Source organism: Rhinopithecus roxellana, chromosome 16 (genome assembly GCF_007565055.1).
Source record: "Rhinopithecus roxellana isolate Shanxi Qingling chromosome 16, ASM756505v1, whole genome shotgun sequence".
Lineage (NCBI taxonomy): Eukaryota > Metazoa > Chordata > Mammalia > Primates > Cercopithecidae > Rhinopithecus > Rhinopithecus roxellana.
The window spans coordinates 38296174-38302914 of NC_044564.1; the positions used below are offsets into that span (position 1 = coordinate 38296174).

The 6741-nt window shown below is 54.4% G+C and overlaps 1 pseudogene; it reads left to right on the forward strand.

Annotated features, from left to right (window-relative positions):
• The first annotated feature begins 251 nt into the window (after nt 1-251).
• LOC115893994 lies at nt 252-6318 on the forward strand (annotated as a pseudogene).
• Nucleotides 6319-6741: the final 423 nt, after the last annotated feature.

Here is a 6741-nt window from a genome sequence, read left to right on the forward strand (position 1 = left end):
CTATCACTGACAAAACTTAGTGGGAAGGAGGGATCTGGAAGGTGGGAGGGTGGAGGGATCCCCGGCTTGGAGGGTGGGGAAGGGCTGTGCTTCAGCCTCCCCCTCCCGCTGCACCTCCCCCCTCGCTGCCCCTCCCCCTCCTGCTGCCCCTCCCCCGCCCGCTGCCCCTCCCCAACAAAGGAGCCCTTTGTGATGTGAAGGCCCCAGCTCTGTGATGCAGGCCTGGGCCCCAGTCCCTACTCTCCACGGGGATGCCCAGAGCTCAGTTGCTTGAAAGCAACGCGGCTATTCACATGGAGAATCTTCCCTTTCCTCTAAAATTACTTAGTGCCTCGTCGCTAAACGCCCCCAGCTCCACACCATGGGTGTTGGATATCTTCCTCACCTTGGTGTTCGCTCTGGGGTTCTTCTTCCTATTACTCCCCTACTTCTCTTACCTCCGTTGTGACGACCCACCCTCACCATCGCCGGGGAAGAGAAAGGTAAGGAGCCCTCAGTCCGGACCCACAGAGCTTGATTTTCCTTTCTTTTTATTATTAGTTCCACTTTTCCAAATCCAGTGGAGAGACTTCTGCGATGGGAAGTCTCAGCAGAGACCAGAACATCATCCTTCCAGGGAGAGGCAGGACAGCCAGGGTTGGTAGGGGTAGATCGTGTACTGGGATTTCCATCCCAAGCTCTCAGTCCGTCTGTGGGGGAGCGCAGGAGGCATCAAGACAAAATCAAACCTGTGGGCTCAGCGGCCAGGACCAGTCATGAGACGGGGGAGGTCTCTGTCCGAGGCCAGACCCTGAGCCCTGGCTCATCAGCTCCTGGGGCAGGTGGCTCGGGGCCCAGTCTCCTCTGTATGGGGTGATCTGGGGGCAGTGCTGAGCCCCCGAGGGCCTCCCGCCGGGGCCTGGCGTCTCCTCTGGTCTCCTGGGAAGCAGAATCCTACCTGACAGCTCAGCGGTGCCTGCGGGCCTGAGCCTGGGTGTTCCTGGAGCAGAGGAACAGGGACTGACAGGGCCGTGGTGGACCTCATATTGAAAATCCGTGTGTGTGTGATTTTTATTTTGTTTTATATTTTATTTTATTTTATTTTTGAGACGGAGTCTCGCTCTGTCGCACAGGCTGCAGTGAAATGGGGCGATACCGGCTCACTGCAACCTCTGCTTCCCGAGTTCAAGCTATTCTCCTGTCTTAGCCTCCTGAGTAGCTGGGATTACAGGCACCCGCCACCACGCCGGGCTAATTTTTGTATTTTTAGTAGAGACGGGGTTTCACCATGGCCAGGCTGGTCTCAAACTCCTGACCTCAGGTGATCCACCTGCCTCAGCCTCCCAAAGTGCTCGGATTACAGGCGTGAGCCACCGCGCCCGACCCCCTCTTCCTGTTTTTCTAAGAAGAAAAGCAATTTGTCATCCATTGAAACATGAGTGGGAGGAAGCACACAGACCTCCCTGAGTGAGACAGAGCCATGCGGTTCCTGAGTGCAGCGTGCGGTGGCTGGGCTGGGGGCGGAGACTGAGAGCCGGTCCTAGCTCCTCTCCCTTTCTTGTCTCCCAGTGTCATCTTGTCTCCCAGTGTCATCTTGTCTCCCCGTGTCATCTTGTCTACCCGCGTCATCTTGTCTCCCAGTGTCCAGTAGGGCGGAGAGGGAGGCACAGAGGCAGGATGAAAAACCGCAGTCTGAGAGGTAAGGCTCTGCCAGGGCACACCAGAGTTAATTTGATGGCACACTAGAGTTAATCTGATCCCGTCTGTCCCGGAGGGAACTGACTCTGAAGAAGTCAGTTGAAGAAGCCTGAGGCGGGGGCTCATAGGAGGGAAATCAGAACCCCGGGTCCTTCTCAGATTCCCTGCTGGAATGAAGCCTTGGTGGGCCAGGGACTGGGCCTTACCCAGCAGGGGGCAGTGTGTGTAGTGGGGGGAACAATGCCTGCCTGGATGGGAGGGGGGTGAGGGGGCCTCCTGGCCCCTGGGAACAGCTGTTCAACTCTGCTAAGGCTGATTCCTCTTTGAGACCACCCCAGTCCTTTCTCCCCACAGGGCAGTTGTGAGGACTGTGGGGGTGGGGGGGTCCGTGTGTGGAAGCCTTTGTGAATGACAAAGCCCTGCCTGCCATGCCTTGCTATCACCCTCGGGGCCATGTGGCTCTGGACACAGATGTGCGGGTTCCAGGGTCTAATTCCCCGTGGTCTTCCCTAAAGAAACATGCACTCATCCTCCTGTGAGATCCCAGGCCCCTCCTGCACTGCCCTCACCCAGTCTCCTGATTTCCAGCTTGTAGAGCTTGGCGGAGAGGCCTGGAGGAGATTTGGAAACTGATTTCACAACTGCAGAGGTGAGGCACTTCCCCTTCCCTTCATCCTTCCTACCAGGGCTGGGATGCGACCCCAGGGCCATAGGCAGCCTGGAGCTGACCTGGGATGGGGAGACCAGGGGGACAGAGGATGGGAGTAAAACCCTGGGGCAAGGGGTAGCTGGAGAATTGGGCAGTCAGGATGTGGGGTGGTGGAGGGGCTGTGACCCGAGCTCCTACTCTGCTCCCCGGCCCTACCTGCTCCTGGCTGCAGCTTGTGCCTCCTGTCTCCTGCAGCCTCCTGGGGCCGCTCCCTGACAAAGATGACTTTGGTCAGCTCTCCAGTCGAGACCCCCCAGGTGAGGTGGGCAAAAGAGCACCTGATGGATCCTCCCGGTCCTCTCATGAGCCTGTGGAAGATGCTGCTCCCGTGCTTTCCCCGTTAGCTTCCCCGGATCCTCGAACCAAGCATCCACAGCATCTGGCCTCCGCCCCATCACCAGGCCCAGTGACCACCTCAGTCTCCTCCCTAAGTGCCTCCCAGCCACCAGAACCTTCCCTTCCCCCAGAAAGCCCCTCACCCGAGCCATCTGCACTTTTCCCTCACCCACCACACACCCCTGATCCTCCGGCCTGCTCTCCGTCTCCTCCAAAAGCTTTCCCTGCTCCTCCCCTGCGGGACTCCACTCTGATAATTCCATCTCACTGTGACTCAGTGGCACTTCCACTGGGCACCGTCCCTCAAAGCTTGTCGCCACGTAAGGATTTGGCAGCTTCTGTCCCAGCCATCTCAGGCCTTGGCGGCTCAAACAGTCAAGTTTCTGCCTTCTCCTGGTGGCAGGAGACTACCAGAACCTGGTGTGTCTTCAACTCGTCAGTCCAGCAAGATCATCTTTCCCACCACCCACCAAAGACCTGTCAGATGGAAGCTGGTAGCCCAGTTTTACTCAACTTTGATGGCCAGAATGTCATGGGTATACAAGTCATAGAAAGAGCCAAGGTCAACATTTCGGAGGAAAAAGAAAACAATGGATCCTTTCCAAAACAAATGAGCCCAGAAAAGCACTTGAATTCTTTGGGGAATTTGGTTAAATCACTGGATGCTGAGCAGGACCCCACAACTCCAAAACCCTTCTGGAACATGGGTGAGAACTCCAAACAGCTGCCCAGTCCTCAGAAGCTCTCAGATCCTAGGATCTTGCAGGAAAGTTTTCAGAAGAATTATAGCCAGCTTTTCTGGGGCCTCCCCTCTCTGCACAGCGAATCCCTGGTGGCTAATGCCTGGGTCACTGAAAGGTCTTACACTTCACAGTCTCCTCCTTTCTTGTTCAATGGAATTTCCAATGTCTGCCCAATTCAAAGGGAGACTATAATGTCCCCACTGCTTTTCCAGGCCCAGCCCCTGTCCCATATGGGGCCTGAGTCCCAACCCTTTATTTCATCCAGACCCCAATTACGGCCCATACCTATGGCTCAGGCCGAGGCTCAGACCCATCTTCAGTCCTCTTTCCCAGTCCTATCTCCTGCTTTTCCATCCCCGATTAATAACTCTGGAGTAGCTTGCCCTGCATCGCAGAATAAACTGCAAGCTCTCTGCCTACCTGAAACTCAGCACCCTGAATGGCCTTTGTTGAGGAAACAACTAGAAGGTGGGTTGGCTTTACCCTCTAGGGTCCAAAAATCTCAGGATGTGTTTAGGGTCTCCACTCCTAACCTTCCCCAGGAAAGCTTGCCATCCTTTCTGCCTGAGAACTTTCCAATCAGTCCTGAAGTCTGGAGACAACTGGAGCAACACATTCAAAAGTGGTTCATTCAACACCAGGACAACCTGGGAAGGATCCAAGAGTCTCTGGATCTGATGCAGCTTTGGGACGAATCGTCAGGGACAAGTCAGGCCAAGGGCAAACCCAGGCCCTGGCAGTCCTCCACGTCCACAGGCGAAAGCAGCAAGGAGGCACAGAAGGTGAAGTTCCAGCTAGAGGGGGACCCGTGCCCACATCTGGGGCAAATTCTGGGGCAGACCCCGCAAAATCTATCCAGGGGCATGGAAAGCTTCCCAGGGAAGGTTCTGGGGGCGACCTCTGAGGAGTCGGAAAGGGACTTGAGGAAGCCCTTGAGGAGTGACTCGGGAAGTGATTTATTAAGACGCATAGAGAGGAATCGTATAGAAAACGTCCTGAAAGCCCACGTGGGCAGAAAGTTGGGCCAGATGAACGAGGGCTTCATCCCTGTGAGAGTGCGTCGATCCTGGCTTGCTGTCAACCAGGCTTTTCCCGTGTCCAACACCCACGTGAAAACCAGCAATCTAGCACCCCTGAAAAGTGGGAAAGCCTATGTGAACACAGCCCAGGTGCTTCCCTTCCTCGAGCCGTGTACTCAGCAGGTGCTGGGAGCCCATATTGGGAGGTTATGGGCCAAACACAGGTGGGGTCTACCCCCCAGGGTCCTCAAACCCATTCAGTGATTTAAACTGGAAAAGGTTTCGTCCTTGTCCCTTAGCTTGCCGGTCCCTCCTCAGCCACCTGTGAATCTGGGGCTGGCTCAAAAGTTGAGGTGGCCATGTTCCTTAGCGAGCCACCAATGGCAAGTCTGAGAAAGCAGGTGCTGACCAAAGCATCGGACGTGCCAGAGAGTCTTCTGGCCTCTTCCCCTGCATGTAAGCAGTTCCAGAGGCCCCGCCAGGGATCCCATCTTGGAATGATCATGGGCCCTTGAAGCCTCCTCCAGCTGCACAGGAGGGCAGGTGGCCATCTAAGCCCCTCACATACAGCCTCACAGGCAGCACCCAGCAGAGCAGGAGCTTAGGAGCCCAGTCTTCAAGGGCTGTAGAGACCAGGGAGGCAGTGCCACAACCCAGAGTCCCCTTGGGAACCCGTATGCTGGCAAACCTCCAAGCCACAAGGGAGGATGTGCATGGTTTCGAGGCTCCAGGGACCAGCAAAAGTTCTCTACTCCCTAAAATGTCTGTCTCCCAAGATCCAAGACAGCTGTGTATTATGGAGGAGGTTATTAGTGAATTTGAGCCTGGAACGGCCATGAAGTCAGAGACCCAGACTCAAGTTTGTGCCGCTGTTGTGCTCCTTCCAGATGGGCAAGCGTCTGTTCTGCCCCTGGCTGCAGAGAATTTGGCTCCTCAAGTGCCCCAGGGCCATCTCCAGAGCACGCCTGCTGGGAACATGCAGGCTTCCCAGGAGCTACGTGACCTCATGGCAGCCAGAAGGAGCAACCTGGGGCACAGGGAGCCCAAGAACCCAAACTGTTAAGTCTCATGCAAGAGACAAAGCCCGATGTTTCCCCCTCCTCACAAGAGTGAGAACTCTAGGAAGCCCAACTTAGAAAGACATGAAGAAAGGCTTGAAGGATTGAGGACTCCTCAACTTACCCCCGTCAGGAAAACAGAAGACACTCATCAGGATGAAGGTGTCCAGCCATTGCCATCAAAGAAACAGCCTCCTTCAATAAGCCACTTCGGAGAAAACATCAAACAATTTTTTCAGCGGGTTTTCTCAAAGAAAAAAAGCAAGCCAGCACCAGTCACTGCTGAGAACCAAAAAACAGGACAAAACAGGTCCTGTGTGTACAGCAGCAGTGCTGAAGCTCAGGGGCTCATGACAGCAGTTGGACAGATGCTGGAGGAGAAAATGTCACTTTGCCATGCACGCCAGGCCTGGAAGGTAAATCAGCACAAACAGGAGTTTCAAGCTCCAGTCTGTGGGTTCCCCTGCAACCACAGGCACCCCTTCTACTCATTCTACTCAGAACACAGCAGAATGCTGAGCTATGCCGCCAGCAGTCAACAAGCCACTCTCAAGAGCCAGAGTTGTCCCAACAGAGAGAGGCAAATCAGAGATCAACAGCCCCTGAAAAGTGTCCGGTGCAACAATGAGCCATGGGGCCTGCGACATCCCCAGCTCTTGCTCCCCAAGAAAGCTGTACCCCCAGTCAGTCCCCCTCAGCACTGGCCGAAGACACCCGGTGCCTCTAGCTACCATCACCACTGTCCCAGGCACTGTCTTCTTCGGGGAGGTATCTAATTTGGTCAGTCACAAATTCTTTTTCAGCCTTTCTTAGAGAAAAACAAGTCCCCAAGAAGAATTCACTCTATGTAGAGAACAAATATTTTCTCTCATGTTAGTACATAATATTCCACAATATATATGGTTTTTTATTCACGAAAGGGTGATGGCTTTGATTTGTGCCGTGCTTGGTGTGGGCTTGGTTTCTAGAAGCAACAGGACATGGACGGGTGCTGACAGTGATGCTGCAAGCCCACCTTCATCCTGAGTTCCTTCACTGAACCTTACGTTTCCGTAACACTGTCTTTACACAAACAACAAAAAATTCTAAAAACAAGATGAGAAAAACCTATGAAGAGACCACTCTGAAATACGGTTCAACCCATCTTTCCACTACTTACTGTCTACCTCAAAGTTTATGCAGCTCTAGGGAGAAGGTTT